This window comes from Cibotium barometz, chromosome 5 (genome assembly GCF_041138505.1).
Source record: "Cibotium barometz isolate CiBa-2024 chromosome 5, ASM4113850v1, whole genome shotgun sequence".
Lineage (NCBI taxonomy): Eukaryota > Viridiplantae > Streptophyta > Polypodiopsida > Cyatheales > Cibotiaceae > Cibotium > Cibotium barometz.
Window position 1 is genome coordinate 14607520 of NC_141050.1, and position 17692 is coordinate 14625211.

The window sequence follows — 17692 nt, forward strand, 5'->3', positions numbered from 1 at the left end:
GAGGAACAACCACTCCAAAGCCTCACTGGAGTTTTCTATGCTATACATGCATCCACTGGAGAGGCAATGTTTGTATCTCAAAGCCCAAGTGATCTTGTACAGAACAATATCTTTTTCTTTTCTCACTCATATTTTGTAGATAAAAAACCAGGTTTATTTTGGCAAGCTAGAAGAGATCCCCAACCCCCCTCTTTAACAATCCCGAATGGCCTTAACCAGATGCTTGGACCATCTTATGCTTAAAGTTTAAGATGGTAAGTGATATCAAGACATCACTCAAGTTTTCAAAGGCAATTAGGTCAGTAGGGCTAAATTGGTTTTGTCCTTTACATGTTTTTGTGCACATGTTCAATTCCATGCCAATGCACCAAACAAAAACAATGTATATTTGTAAGGAGGTATGGTCTGACCAAATTCAAGGATTACTAGGAGAGGGTTGGTTAATGAGGGGTCACATCAAGGTGATGTGTACAAGTGCAATGTAGTAGATTCTACAGTGTCTTACAGGTTCTTGAAGGCACGCTCTATTTTGTACATGCGTCTGCACTACCAAAGATGGATGCAAAAGCGCGGGACATGGATCCCACTTTAAGCCTTAGAAGAAGAAATTATGCTTATTGAGGCAGCTCTGTGATGATGCAAAATGGATGGATTGAGCGAGTGGCAGCAAGCAAGCATTGGAGCCTAACACAGACCTGCGTCAACACTTTAGCATCATGGGCTTTGACAATGTGGAAAAGTCAAGTTTCAAGTTGATGAGAAGAAAGGTATATCTGATTCCACTACATGTCTAGAATAATTTTGAGCCTGCATCGCTGTTGTAGAGCCCAAATTTGCACTGTTTTGGCATAACTTTCCCAACCCTCCAGGAGCAATCCTGATGCATTGGATGACAAATAATGTATTTTTACACATGATTAAATGTATTTTTATCTTGCAAATTACTGTTTTTTTATAATTAATGTACTCAACTTCATTATAAATGCACTCAACTTTATTATAAATGCATCAGAAATGATCCTGAGTGTGGCTGGGGGAGCAGTGCCAGAACAGTGCGAATTTTGACTGCAGAGCCTAAATTCGCACTGTTCTGGCATAGCTTCCCCAATCCTCCAAGAGTAATTCTGATGCATTGGATGACAAATAATGTAATTTTATACATGATTAAATCTGTTTTTATCTTATAAACTATTGTTTCTCACAATTACTATACTCAACTTCATTAAATGCATCAGAAATGATTCTGAGTGGCTGGGGGAGCAATGCCAAAACAGTGCAAATTTTGAGCCTACACCGCTACTGTAGAGCCCAAATTCGCACTGTTCTGGCATAGCTTCCCCAGCCCTCCACGAGCAATTCTGATGCATTGGATGACAAATAATGTGTTTTTACACATGATTAAAGGTATTTTTATCTTACAAACTAGTGTTTATCCTGAGTGGCTGGGAGAGCAGTGTCAGAACAGTGTAAATTTTGAGCTTGCAGAGCCTAAATTCGCACTGTTTTGGCATAGCTTCCCCAGTCCTCTAGGAGCAATTCTGATGTATTGGATGACAAATAATGTAATTTTACACATGATTAAAGCTATTTTTATCTTATAAACTATTGTTTCTCACAATTAGTGTACTCAACTTCATTTTAAATGCATTAGAAATGGTCTTGAGTGGCTAGGGGAGCAGTGCTAGAATAGTGCGAATTTTGAGCCTGCATCGTCGCTGTTGCAGAGCCTAAATTTACACTGTTTTGGCATAGCTTCCCCAGTCCTCCAAGAGCAATTTTGATGTATTGGATGATAAACAGTGTATTTTCACACATGATTAAAGGTGTTTTTATCTTGTAAACTACTGTTTCTCACAATTAGTGTGCTCAACTTCATTATAAATGCATCAGAAATGATCCTGAGTGGCTAGGGGAGAAGTGCCAGAATAGTGCGAATTTTGAGCCTATATCGTCGTTTGCAGAGGTCAAATTCGCATTGTTCTGGCACAGCTTCCTCAGTCCTCTAGGAGCATTTCTGATGCCTTGGGTGACAAACTGGCACATGATAGACACTTCATGTTAAACAAACATGATAGACACTCCATGTTAAACAAACATGATGACACCGAGACATTGTAAGAGAAACTTAAAATTTTAAGTATCAGAAGGTTACAAATGAAAGCCAGATAGGCTTGTTACAAGGGGGGGTTTGAAACAAAAGAAGGTTAACATCTAAGATCTCTAGATCGTGTCTCGCTCACCTCGAATGTGCCGAGCTAGTTACATGTCCTTGTTGGCAGATATGGTAATCCTCTTTGCATGTATTGCAAAGAGGTTGGTGTCTTCAAAAAAGCCCAACAAGGTAAGCTTCGAAGGATTCTTGCAATGCTTTTTGAAGACACCAACCTCCTTGCATGTATTGCAAGGAGTTTGGTGTCTTCAAAAAGCCCAACAAGGTAAGCTTCGAAGGCTTCTTGCAATGCTTCAAGGGAAATCCCCTGCACACGGAACTCTGCTCTATATCGTTGGAGAATCTCCTTCACTGTGCGAGCGAAAGAGGCTCTTCTTATCACAGCAACTCAGTGTTCCTCTGATAAAACTTGATTTCTTGATTTATTATGATGCTTGCAATTGAGATTGGAGAATATGGGTTTGCCAAGATCCACTTGTAAGTCAATCTTCTACAGTATCCTAACAAGCCAAGCTCTCCTTCACCAACAAATTGCATAAAAGATGATAAATCGCAAAAAGATGCCCATCAACCCAAAGATCTACATTTTTCTCCTTAGCTATCCTACGAGCTTGGACAGATTGTGCATCAGTAGGATGGGTTTTTTTAGAGCTGCCATACTCTTCAGGAATACGAATGTGTAAATCAGCCTTCCATTTTCTAGCTTCACAAGGGGCTACACACATAGCTTGCAAAGGCTCCATAGCTAAGCAGAGGAAGATGCTAAAGTAGAGAGATCCAGAGAGAGAGAGAGAGAGAGAGAGAGAGAGAGAGAGAGAGACTGTTAAAACTTTGATGAAAGTTAAAACTTTGTTGTTGGAAGTTAAAACTTTGTTGTTGGAGAGAGCTTGTGGGGACCCAGTTAGCTATGGATGTACTAACAGGCTTCTGACGTGACCCTTGAATTACAAGCTTTTTGGAGGGAAAAATTTATTTTCATCATACATATTGGTTGGGTGGTGTTTTTTCTACCTCAAAATGTAAAAAATAAAAAAGTAAAAAAATTTCACTTTTTGGGGCCCACCTAAATACGAGAATGTTTTGCTGATGTGGAAGGGAGATATGGTGGGAGTTAATGAGAAAGGAGATTTCAAACTGACAAGAAAGATTCAATCTGTAGAGAGTGAAGATAAAAAATTCATACATATTGATTGGGTGGTGTTTTTTTCACCTCAAAATGTAAAAAAATAAAAAAATAATTTTTTTAACTTTTTGGGACTCACCTAAATACGAGAATATTTTGCTGATGTGGAAGGGACATATGGTGGGAGTTAATGAGAAAGGAGATTCAAACTGACAAGAAAGATCCAATTTGTAGAGAGTGAAGATAAAAATTTCAAAAAGTAAGAGAGAAAGTATGAGAAAAGTCAAAAAGTAAGAGAGAGTATGAGAATATTCCCTTTAAAAAGTGAAACTAGGGGGGTATGGCTGATGTGGCAAAAAATAGGGGCCATCATAGCCTTTGTCTCCCTTAAGCCTAACTTTTTAAGCTCTAATCTCTTAAAATTAGGAATCCTTAGGAGGCCCTTTTTGGGTCCAAAAAATTAGGAATCCTTAGGAGGCCCTTTTTGGGTCCAAAAAATTCCTAATGTGGTATTTGCAGTGAGTACATGGACTAAGTGTTTTCTCATCTAAATCAACAAAATTTGAGGGTGTGGTGTCGTCCATGGTTTCCATTTTGATTTGCAATGGGAACGAATGCTTATTTTTGGAGGGGGATTCTCCCTTAAGTATTTGTGGAGGGTGGAAGTCGGTGATATGGAATTTGAAATGTTAGGGGTGCACAAGATCTGGAAAGATTTTGAATTTGAATGGGACCGTGGAAATAAGCGTCGAAAAGGTTGTCGAAATAATCGTTAAAAAGGTCGTCAAAATGGTCATCGAAAAGAGTGTCGAAAAGGTTCGAAATGGTTGTCGAAATCAGCGTGGGAAACTTTTTATTTCGACGCTTATTTCCACGTTCTGGTCATTATTATTTTTCAACATTTTTTCGACGCTTTTTTTCATGTTGATTTGGACGCCTTTTTCGACACTTATTTACGATGGTTCAAGTTTTTACAGTAAAAGAGAGCAACGCTTTCTAATGTCATTTTTTGCGTTTTCTACGCTCGCATGCGTTTTTCTCCCTCAAGCAGATTCGCCTCCTTCTTTGCCCTCCCTCCCCTCTCCTCTTCGTTGCATGTGCGTGTGTTGTGAGATGTGTGTGTGTGTGATTAGGGATAATGTTTTTGTTTTTTCTTTGTTCCTTATTTTGCAGGTTCTCTCTCTCTCTCCCAAGCTCTACTCCATTGCCTCTCCACTTCCTTACCACTCAAGCAAGTTTGCCTCCTTCTTTGCCCTCCCTCCCCTCTCCGCTTGGTTGCATGTGTGTGTGTTGTGAGATGTGTGTGTGTGTGATTAGGGATAACGTTTTTGTTTTTGCTTTGTTCTTTGTTTTGAAGGTTCTCTCTCTCTCTCTCTCTCTCTCTCTCTCTCTCTCTCTCTCTCCCAAGCTCTACTCCATTGCCTCTCCACTTCCTTACCGCTCCTCAGTGCTTCGATCTCACGCTGGTAGGTGCTCTAACATCCACGTTTGCATGGTTTTTTCAAGTGTTTCAGATTGTTCAAGTTTGCTATTCTTTATTTTGCAGGTTCTCTCTCTCTCTCTCTCTCTCTCTCTCTCTCTCTCTCTCTCTCCGAGGCTCTACTCCATTGGCTCTCCACTTCCTTACCACTCCTCAGTGATTCAATCTTATGCCAGTAGGTGCTCTAACATCTAGCTTTGCATGGTTTTTTCATGTGTATGCTCTCGTTCAAGTTTGTTGTTCTTTGTTTTGCAGGTTCTCTCTCTCTCTCTCTCTCCCAAGCTCTACTCCATTGGCTCTCCACTTCCTTACCACTCCTCAATGCTTCGATCTCATGTCGGTAGGTGCTTTAACATCCAGCTTTGCATGGTTTTTTCATGTGTATGCTCTTATTCAAGTGCCCATGTGGGCTTTGTTATGTGTGTGTAGAGACATGTCTCGCACTCTAGAAGATGAGACACCGGCTTACTCTCCACCATCCCTCTCTCCATACGCCATGTCGCCTGACTAATTTATGAGTTTTCTAGCACAAGCCATGCCCGAGCAAAGAGCGATGGCATAACAATATTTTGGAGGATGGGCGGGCATTTCGGCCACACCATCGGGCACCACCACCGCTAACCCTAGTTCACCAATAGAAACCCCACAAAGGACTCCACGAAGAGCTATAAGAACCCCTCCCTTAGGTCGCTCCTCCAACGCTCACAGAGGACAACGCTCGAGTGGTGGAGGTGGAGGTGGTTGTTGTCCAAGTGCAGGCATGGATGGGTCTACGCCCCCACTTGAGCGTCCTTCCATATCTAGCGCTAGAAGCACTCCACGCTCGCGATCATCTTGCGATGTTTCGACACACACCCCACACTTGAGATGGGAAAAAATATTATATAATTGTCAATGGCAATGCGGTTTTGGATGATGTTGGGCAAGAAATGAAGAGTCGCATTTGTGAGCTTTGCCACATTGTCTTTGCTAATAACTTTATGACTTTATGGCCAAAGTTGGATAAAGCTAAGAAAGAAAGAATCATTAATCAAATCAAGGATGAGTATAAGCCGGCCGCCGTCGATAGTGATGCTGTCCCCATAAGGTGGATAAAGGACCACATGGTGGACATTATGAAACATTGGCGGGGAGATGTGACTAGGAGAGTGAAGAGGCAGGGGGTGAGAAGCCTTGGTACACTAGCATCGGGGATTGGAATGAGGAGAAGCAAAAGTATACAAGAAATCCCCAATGCTACAAGCAACAAGAGGATGTGGCGAAAGCTCGAATGGAGAGTGTAGGACTCAGCTCTCACCTTGGAAGCGGCGGTTTGGGATGCATTCCATGTCTACTTTGTAAGTATCAATGCTTATCTTCTATGTTTCATTTGATGTTATGTTATGTTTATTGTTTTTATGTTATGGTACTTTTAGAATCAAGTGGTTGGTTGGCCCCGACAATAGGAGAAGAGGAGGACATTACTAGCCACCATAACACGTACTTTCTTTTGGAGAAGATTGAGAGAGAATGCGTCAACCTCAATTGGGGGAATGTTGCAAATCTGGTAAGTGCGGCAAGTCTTAACCTTATGATTTGTATACTTGCTTTGCCATTGCATGTTAGATCGTTGTTTTGTATACAAAAAAAAGCATCTTGTATGGTTTTTGTAGGGAACAATACCTGACCCTGAGTGAGGGCTCCTCATAGAGTGGCCTTTTCCCATGTCTTTCCTCTTGTACATACATATTTTGGTCATCGAGTTAAAAAACCATTTTGGCTTTGCATACCATACTATGGTCTTTTGTCAGCTCATCTCGTCAGAGCTTGTAATATGGTCTTTGATATGTAAATTTCACATCTTGCAATATAATTTGGCCATTGTTTGCACTTGTGTACAATGTACATACTTTGTAATGTCAAAAACGTTATGGCACTCCAACTTTTCCAACAAAATCGCTTCGTTCTTCACATTAGAGTATAGTTGGCTTTTGTACTCTATAAGTTTAGCATAATGGTGCATCCAGCTACAAGATTGTAGTTGCACACGTCGAAATAAGCAACAAAATTTTCCTGCATCCGTCGAAATAAGCATCGAAATTTTCCTGCATCCGTCGAAATAAAACAGGCACGTGCTCCACGATATAGTGGAAGATGAGCAAGCTTGCGTAGCTCTTTCTCTTCTTAGGAAGCGTATTCCAGATGTCGTGTGATTTCTTCTAGCCCTTCGCGTTCCAAATCACGATCTTCTGTTCCATCATGTAAGGCATTTATCATGTCATCCATGTCGTCATGTTCTAGTATTTTCTCTGAATCCGCCTCAAGTTCCTCGGGTTGTTGGATCACCTCGTTTGTGGCTACTCTTGTTTGGTCTCCATCATTCAGGCCACATATCCACTGGTTCATCATTGTTTCAGCATGCATTGCCACTAATTAGATGTTCCAATCGCTCCACCAAAATTATTCCCCATTGCTTGTGGCTACTCTTGTTGGTCTCCATCGTTCAGGCCGGATATCCACTGGTTCGTCATTGTTGAAGCACGCATTGCCACTAATTAGATGTTCCAATCGTTCCACTGAAAATATTCCCCATTGTTTTGTATGATCATTGGAAATTCATCGACATCGAGCCACTTGGTATTTGCATAGCGAGTACATGGGCAAAGTGTCTTCTCCTCTAAATCAACAAAATTTGAGGGTGTGGCGTCATCCATGGTTTCCATATTGATTTGCAATGGGAACGAATGCTTATTTTTGTAGGGGGATTCTCCCTTAAGTATTTGTGGAGGGTGTGGAAGTCGGTGATATGTAATTTGAAATGTCGGGGGCGTGCAAGATCTGGAAAGATTTTGAATTTGAATGAAAAGTAGCAACCGTGGAAATAAGCATCGAAAAGGTCATCAAAATAATCGTCGAAAAGGTCGCCAAAATGGCCGTCGAAAAGGTTGCCGAAACGGTTGTCGAAATCAGTTGGGAAACTTTTTTTTTCGATGCTTATTTCCACGTTCCGGGTATGAACTCATTATTATTTTTCGACGCTTTTTTCCACGTTGATTTCGATCCCTTTTTCGACACTTATTTCGATGGTTCAGGTTTTTATGGTAAAACAGAGCCTCGCTTTCTAATGTCATTTTCTAAGTTTTCTACGTGCGCGTGCGTTTTTCTCCCTCAAGCAGGTTTGCCTCCTTCTTTACCCTCCCTCCCCTCTCCTCTTAGTTGCATGTGCATGTGTTGTGAGATGTGTGTGTGTGTGATTAGGGATAATGTTTTTGTTTTTGCTTTGTTCTTTGTTTTGGAGGTTCTCTCTCTCTCTCTCCCCCAAGCTCTACTCCCTTACCACTCAAGCAGGTTCACCTCCTTCTTTGCCCTCCCTCCCCTCTCCTCTTCTTGGTTACATGTGCATGTGTTGTGAGATGTGTGTGTGTGTCTGATTAGGGATAATAGTTTTGTTTTTTCTTTGTTCTTTGTTTTACAGGTTCTCTCTCTCTCTCTCTCTCTCTCTCTCTCTCCCAAGCTCTACTCCATGTCCTCTCCACTTCCTTACCACTCCTCACTATTTGGATCTCACACCGGTAGGTGCTCTAACATCCAAGTTTTCATGGTTTTTTCATGTGTTTCAGATTGTTCAAGTCTGTTGTTCTTTGTTTTCCAGGTTCTCTCTCTCTCTCTCTCTCTCTCTCTCTCTCTCTCCGAAGCTCTACTCCATTGGCTCTCCAATTCCTTACCACTCCTCAGTGCTTCGATTCACATCGATAGGTGCTCTAACCTCCAGCTTTGCATGGTTTTTTCATGTGTATGCTCTTGTTCAAGTTTGTTGTTCTTTGTTTTGCAGATTCTCTCTCTCTCTCTCCCAAGCTCTACTCCATTGGCTCTCCACTTCCTTACCACTCCTCAATGCTTCAATCTCACGCTGGTAGGTGCTCTAACATCCAGCTTTGCATGGTTTTTTCATGTGTATGCTCTTATTCGAGTGCTCATGTGGGCTTTGTTATGTGTGTGTAGAGACATGTCTCGCACTCCAGATGAGACACCGGCTTACTCTCCATCCCTCTCTCCATACGCCATGTTGCCTGACAAATTTATGGGTTTTCTAGCACAAGCCACGCCTGAGCAAGGGCGATGGCACAACAATATTTTGGGGGACGGGCCGCCGCACCATCGGGCACACCACCACCTCTAACCCTAGTTCACCAATAGAAACCCCACAAAGAACTCCACAAAGAGCTATAAGAACCCCTCCCTTAGGTCGCTCGTCCAACGCTCGCAGAGGACAACGCTCTAGTGGTGGAGGCGGTTGTTGTCCAAGTGCAGGCATGGATGGGTCTATGCCCCCATGTGAGAGTCCTTCCATATTTAGCACCAGAAGCACTCCACGCGCTCGTGATCATCTCGCGACGTTTCGACACACACTCCACACCTGATGGGGAAAAATATTATACAATTGTCAATGGCAATGTGGTTTTGGATAATGTCGGGCAAGAGATGAAGAGCCGCATCCGCGAGCTTTGCCACATTGTCTTTGCTAATGACTTTATGACTTTATGGCCAAAGTTGGATAAAGCTAAGAAAGAAAGAATCATTAATCAAATCAAGGATGAGTATAAGCCGATCGTCAGTAATGATGTTGTCCCCATAAGGTGGATAAAGGACCACATGGTGGACGTCATGAAACATTGGCGGGGAGATGTGACCCCAGGAGAGTGAAGGCAGGGGTGAGAAGCCTTGGTACATCAGCATATCGAGGAATGAGGAGAAGCAAAAGTATGCAAGAAATCTCCAATGCTACAAGCAACAAGAGGATGCGGTGAAACCCCGAATGGAGAGTATAGGAATCTCTCACCTTGGAAGCAGCGGCGGTTGGGATGCATTCCATGTCTACTTTGTAAGTATCAACACTTATCTTCTATGTTTCATTTGATGTTATGTTATGTTTATTGTTTTTATGTTATGGTACTTTTAGAATCAAGTGGTTGGTTTGCCCCGACACGGGAGAAGAAGAGGACATTGCTAGCCGCCCATAACACGTACTTTCTTTTGGAGAAGCTTGAGCCAGAAGGCGTCAACCTCAATTAGGGGAATGTTACAGATATGGTAAGTGCAACAAGTCTTAACCTTATGATTTGTATACTTGCTTTGCCATTACATGTTAGATCGTTGTTTTGTATACAAAAAAAAACGTCTTGTATGGTTTTTGCAGGGACCAATACCTAACCCTGAGTGAGGGCTCCGCATAGAGTGGCCTTGCCCATGTCTTTTCTCTTGTACATACATATTTTGGTCAGCTCACATCTTTGTTTGAGCCTGTATGCAACTACTTTATGCAATTTTGGTCATCAAGTATAAAAACCATTTTGGCTTTCCATACCATACTATGGTTTTTTGTTGGCTCATCTCATCAGAGCTTGTAATATGGTCTTTGATATGTAAATTTCACATCTTGCAATATAATTTAGCCATTGTTTGCACTTGTGTACAATGTACATACTTTGTAATGTCAAAAACGTTATGGCACTCCAGCTTTTCCAACAAATTCACTTCGTTCTTCACATCAGAGTACAGTTGACTTTGGTACTCTATAAGTTTGGCATAATGGTACATCCAGCTACAAGATTGTAGCTAGATACACCATTATGCCAAAAAAAAATTTATACATGCACACATCAAAATTTTCCTGCATCCATCCTCGAAATAAGCATAGAAATTTTCCTGCTAGTGTCGAAATAATCGTCAAAAATGCTGTCGAGAGATAAGAGTGGAAAAACATAGTTATTTTGACGCGTATTCCGATGCGGAGTTTGACGTTTCCATTTTGATGCGTATTTCCACAAGTATTTTCATGTTTTGGGATTTTTGAGCTTAGTTTGAAAGCGTTGAAAAATGCGTCGATAATGGCCCTGCCTCTTTTAGTGCCTACAACTTGCAGCCACTGTATCTCTATGGTTTTTCGTTAGAATATGGGCGAGTTGATACTTAAAATTATGGGAAAAGACCTGCTCTGATACCACTATTACATGACCTTTTCTCTAAGTACAAGATTTCAAGAAATTTTATAAATTACTTTAAATAAGTTAACTACAAGTCAATACATCAACCTTTGAAGAAGAATTAAATGGAAAACTTAAGCGAAAAAATATTTATGAACACAAGACAAAAGCATTAGGTCCAATCTATCCCCCCATATGTAAGACCCGCGGTCTCACATATGAGTATTTTAATGATTTATGAAGGTATGAAGTAATTTGATACAATCATACATCTTCTCATCGGAGGAGAAAAGAGAACATAGAAAGAAAAGAGAGCTTCATCCAAGGAACCTGCAATTCTTATAAACCCTGTTTAATCTCTCTCTCTCTCTCTCTCTCTCTCTCTCTCTCTCTCTCTCTCTCTCTCTCTCTCTCTCTCTCTCTCTCTCTCTCTCTCTCGCACACACACACACACACACTCACTCACTCAATCATGAAATAACTAAACCATATAAGGAAAATAATAAGAGAATTAATACTCCCTGTAGACGTTTGCCTGTCTCAACCTGCCTTGACTCCATGTATACAAGTACAGGCCTCACTATAAGAAAATCACTGTTTCTCGATGCTTAGTTTCCAGGCTTGGTCACATCGTCGATATATGCGTCGAAATACGCGTGGAAATAAACGTTGAAATAACAAATTTTATTTTTTTAAAATTTGAATTTATATATGATATTTGCTAGTTCCCACCCTGGGGTGTGTTTTAGCCTTCTCTTTCTACCTCTTTGCAAGCATATGTGTCTATGAGAGAGAGAGAGAGAGAGAGAGAGAGAGAGAGAGGGGAGGAGGGAGAGAGGAGGGTAGAACTTCCATTAAGCTCTTTTTGAAGGAGGACGAATGCTAGCTCCTCCTCCTCATCACTAAGGTGAAATTAAGAAAGTGCTCTGTTTTACAATGAAATTAAAGTTCATCATCAACTTGCTCATCCTCAGCGAGTTCCATGGCTCCAAATAAATCTATTTTTAGAAATACTTCTTCATTGTTGTCAATTGGTGGAACCGGTTGTCTTGCAGTAGTAGAAGGTAATTCATCCATGTCGTCATCCTCTTGTAGCTCTAGCATGAGAGCTGTCGATGCATCATGATCATACTCAGCTTGAATCTCTTCTTCTAGATTATCTCTAGTGTCTGTTTCTCGTTCAGTTGTATTTTCTCAATGAGTACACCTTCATCATGATCATACTCAGCTGTCGATGCATCATGATCATATTCAGCTTGAATCTCTTCTTCATCTAGATTATCTCTAGTGTCTGTTTCTCGTTCAGTTGTATTTGCTCAATGAGTACACCTTCATCCTAATCCAGTGTGAGCCGCCTCACCTACTTCCTCAACTATTATATCTTCTTCTTCTTATTCAATAGGTGCTAGTGGTGTATGCTCAACCATCACATGATGATTTGGGGGGAGTTCCTCAGCATCTGGAAATTTGTCAACTGCTATTTTCAACTCTTCAAATATTTGTTTACCAAATGGATTTATTTGGATCACAAACAACCATTTATGATTTGTCGGGTCTTCCACAAAGATGACTTGCTTACAGTACTCTGGTAGCACAAATGTGTCTCTTTTGTCACTCCATATCTTTGTGCGGTCTACTTGAAGAAATCCACACTTGTCTTTGCGTACAATTACTTGCGCCCGTTGAGTTACCAACTTGAACCATTTCACATCAAAAATGAACATATCAAACTTTCTGAATCCAACCTTGATAATATCTTGGATTGTTCCACAATAATCTAGCATGCCTACTTCAGTATTGCCATCACTTGCACTTGAACGACTTTCTTGTATGAAATTAGCCTTCACACCACAATCGAATGTTGTTCTCTTTTTATCTATTCCTTCTACTCAAAAGTGACGTCCGCATGTGACCAAATTGCCCCAAACTTACGATACTGCAAGCACAATAAATAAGTACTTTTATTTTAAGATTCCTCTCCCCCAGCTTTTTAGGTGTACAGGTGTAAGAACCTCCCCTTCTGTACAGGTGTAAGAACCTCCCCTTCTGATATTGTAATTATTCTAAAAGAAAGATTCTGTTTTACCCTATTTTGACCTAGAGAGAGAAAATGTCTAGAGAGAGATAGTCCAAAATTGAGATATTTTTAGATATAAAAATCCTCCTAGTGTCTAAAATGGGTTCCTCTGAAATAGAAATTCAAAAAGAACTTTCCAATGTGTAATTGGAATTAATTAGAAATGGGTATAAAGGACCTTAGCCTAAGGGTCTAGATTTTCAAAAAAAATTAGATTATGGCCAATTAAGGTTCCTATGAGCCAATAGGATCAATCCAAGTGTGGGAAGGAGATAAATCCAATTTATAAAAGAAAAATACCCAAAAATGAGTAAATGCCCACATAAGATGAAGAGTTGACTGAGTACAAGGTTTATTAGTAAAAAACTATGAGTATTACTAAAAAATGAGATATTTTGGGTATAATGATTCATTTTTGACACATGTGTAAGGAAAAGGGTCCCTTCAAGGAGGCGCCTATTTCACATGTGTGGTGGAGTTTTAAACTCAAAAATATTGTGATATTTTTATCTCTCCTCTCTCTTGGATCAAACCAAATCAAAAGGGAACCAAACTAGGACCAAATCTTGTCCAAATTCAACCAAACTGAACTTGGAAAATTCTAGAAATTATTTAGACTTAGTTAGAGGCCTCCCTCACCTATAAATAGATCCTTAGCCCTTTGTAAAAATATATGAGAACTATACTATGCCAATATTATGCTGAAATAATGATATTTTCTATTATCCTCTAAAAACCTCTACAAAATTGAAGAGATTGGAGCTTCTCTCTCTCTTCAATCTTCCTTGGTACATACCAAACCAATTGATTGGTTGGGGGCCTCTACTGTGATCAAAGAATTAAGTAAATTAGAAGGTAAAGTGTGGATTATTGTCTTTTTCTTATTAAAACTCCAAATGCTTCTCTTCTCAACCCTTGTCAAGCTTGAGAAGCTTAATTTGAATGGCTTTGAATACTATTGAAGTTCTTTGATGTATTGTAATAAGAAACACATAAATTTCCATTTATGCTTAATTTATAATGGTTTTTAAGCATTTCTCTCTCTCCCCTAAAGAATGGTCATTCCTATGACCTATTCTCAATCCAAATGAAGCTTCTCATGAAGCATTTCTCTAATCCAAAAGTAATTTCTATGCTTGTCTAATTGGAGGCCAAAATAATGGCTTTTTAATACTTTTATGATATTTATTTCATAGAGAAATTATGAATCAATCCATAATTGGATAATGATCCAAATAGTGGTCATTCTAATCATATCAATAATATTAAACTTCATTATTTCAATTAAATTGAGAATTATCAGTAGCAGCAAACGGAGCTATGGTAAAATTTTTATAAAATAAAAAATTAAAACATTTTCATTCATAATATGAAAAGAGGACTTCCTACCATATTCTAGGAATTATCATCCTAGATTAATTGAATGATTCTCATTGAAATCATGGTGGAGAAATTAATTTTTATGTTTATGCTTAATTAATAAATTAGAAAAAAGAGGAATTCTAGTCATTTATTTTTATGTTAAAAGAGTAATCCCCATGATAATGGAAATCCATGTATTCCAAAGAATTAAGAGAAAAAATTAGAATACTAATATAATGTATATTTTATGTAAAAATCAAAGAAAGATTTTAGTTAAATTTATCTTTTTACATAGATAAATTTATATGATGAAAGAGGAATTCCCACCATATTGGAATTCAAATAATTAAATAAGGAAAGTGTAATTCCTAGTGTAAAGGAATTAATGAAGATTTTTATTTAATTTTTAAGAGAAAATTTAGTTAAATTTATCTTTTTGCATAGATAAGTTTAAATGATAAAAGAGGAATTCCCACTACATTTGGAATTCCATCAATTGGATGGGAAAAGAGAAATTCCTATCACATTGGAATTATTGGATAATTCATTTAAATTTAAAGATGAATTTTTTGATAAATTTATTTATCTATGAGAAATAATTAAATATTAAAAGAGGAATTCCTATTACATTTGGAATTCCATCGTTTGGATGGGAAAAGAGAAATTCCTAGTATATTGGAATTATAGGATAATTTATTTAAATTCAAAGATGAATTTTTAGATAAATTTATTTATTTATAAGAAATATTTAAATGTCAAAAGAGGAATTCTTATGACATTTGGAATTTCATCAATTGGATGGGAAAAGAGAAATTCCTATCACATTGGAAATATTGGATAATTCATTTAAATTTAAAGATAAATTTATTTATCTATGAGAAATAATTAAATGTTAAAAGAGGAATTCCTATTACGTTTGGAATTCCATCATTTGGAGGGAAAAGAGAAATTCCTAGTATATTGGAATTATGGGATAATTTATTTAAATTCAAAGATGAATTTTTAGATAAATTTATTTATCTATGAGAAATATTTAAATGTCAAAAGAGGAATTCTTATGACATTTGGAATTCCATCATTTAGATAGGCAAAGAGAAATTTCTAGCATATCAAAATAATGGATATTTTAATTTAGATAAATTTATTTTATGAGAAACAATTGATGGGAAAAGAGGAATTCCCATGACATTGGAATGTAAATAATTAAATGCAAAAAGAGGAATTCCTATGGTAATTGGGATCCAATAAATTAAATGGGAAGAAGAGGAATTTTTAGTATAATTCTATTTATGATTATTTACCAAAAGTGGAAATATGGGTAGAATTGATTTCTACAAATCCCATGAATTCTTTTATTCAAAAGAAGAATATTGAATATAATTCAATTGAGGAATTGAGAAGGAATATGGAAATAGTTGTCAGAAAAAGAATTTTTAATTAGGCCAAGCAATTGGCAAAAATTTAGAAAAAGTCTTATTATCGGTATCAATCTAGAAAAATCTATTAAATTGAAATAGCATGTGAATGGATGTGATAAGATGTGTATGTGATGTGATAATATGTAAATGGGATGCGATAAAATGTGTATGGGATGTGATAGGATGAGAACGGATGCGATAAGATGAGTATGGGATGTGATTGGATATGAATGCGGATGTATATGTGAAAGAAAGGGTATGCATGTGTATGAGAATGAATAAATGTGTATGTGATGTGATAATATGTAAATGGGATGCGATTAGATGTGTATGGGATGTGATAGGATGAGAACGGATGCGATAAGATGAGTATGGGATGTGATTGGATGTGAATGCGGATGTATATGTGAAAGAAAGGGTATACATGTGTATGAGAATGAATAAATGTGGATATGGATGTAGATGTGTATGTGAATGTATGGATGTGGATGTGGATGTGGATGTAGATGTGGATGTGGATATATGGATGTGGATATGGATGTAGATGTATGGATGTGGATATGGATACGGATGTATGGATGTGGATGTGGATGTATGGATGTGGATGTGGATGTATGGATGTGGATATGGATGTGGATATATGGATGTGGATGTGTATGTGGATGTGGATGTAGATGTATGGATGTGGATGTGTATGTGGAAGAATGGATGTGGATGTATGGATATGGATATGGATATGGATGTGGAGGTATGGATGTGGATGTGGATGTGGATGTATGGATGTGGATGTATGGATGTGGATGTGTATGTGGATGTATGGATGTGGATGTGGATGTATGGATATGGATGTGGATGTGGATGTATGGATATGGATATAGATGTGGATGTATGGATGTGGATGTGGATGTGGATGTATGGATGTGGATGTATGGATATGGATATAGATGTGGATGTGGATGTATGGATGTGGATGTATGGATGTGGATGTGGATATGGATGTGTATGTGGATATGGATGTAGATGTGGATATGGATGTAGATGTATGGATGTGGATGTATGGATGTGGATGTGGATGTCGATGTATGGATGTGGATATGGATGTGGATGTATGGATGTGGATGTGTATGTGGAAGAATGGATGTGGATGTGGATGTGGATGTATGGATATGGATATGGATGTGGATGTATGGATGTGGATGTGGATGTGGATGTATGGATGTGGATATGGATGTGGATGTATAGATGTGGATATGGTTGTGGATGTGGATGTGGATATGTGGATGTGGATGTGGATGTGTATATGGAAGAATGGATGTGGATGTATGGATATGGATGTGGATGTATGGATATGGATATGGATATGGATGTGGATGTATGGATGTGGATGTATGGATGTAGATGTGGATATGGATGTGTATGTGGATATGGATGTAGATGTATGGATGTGGATATGGATGCGGATATATGGATGAGGATGTGGATGTGGATGTATGGATGTGGATATGGATGTGGATGTGTATGTGGAAGAATGGATGTGGATGTGGATGTGGATGTATGGATATGGATATGGATGTGGATATATGGATGTGGATGTGGATGTATGGATGTGGATGAGTATGTGGAAGAATGAATGTAGATGTGTATGTGGAAGAATGAATGTGGATGTGTATGTGGAAGAATGGATGTGGATGTATAGATATGGATGTGTATATGGATGTATGAATGTGGATGTGTATGTGAAGAATGGATGTGGATGTGAATGTGTATGTGGAAGAGTGGATATGGATGTGTATGTGGAAGAATGAATGAGGATGTGTATGTGAAAGGATGTGATGTCGATGTGAGTGAATGGATGAGATGTAATGTGATGTCGATGTGAGTGAATGGATGAGATGTATGGGATGTGAATGGATGATATGTGATGTGAATGAATCTGATGTGATGAGATGGAAAATGATGTGATTGGATGAGATGGAAAATGATGTGATCAGATGGAAAATGATGTGATTGGATGAGAATGGGTACACATATGAATTGGACGTGGATTAAGTAATATGGATTGATGTGGAACAATGTGGAAAGACGAGAGCTCATTATAG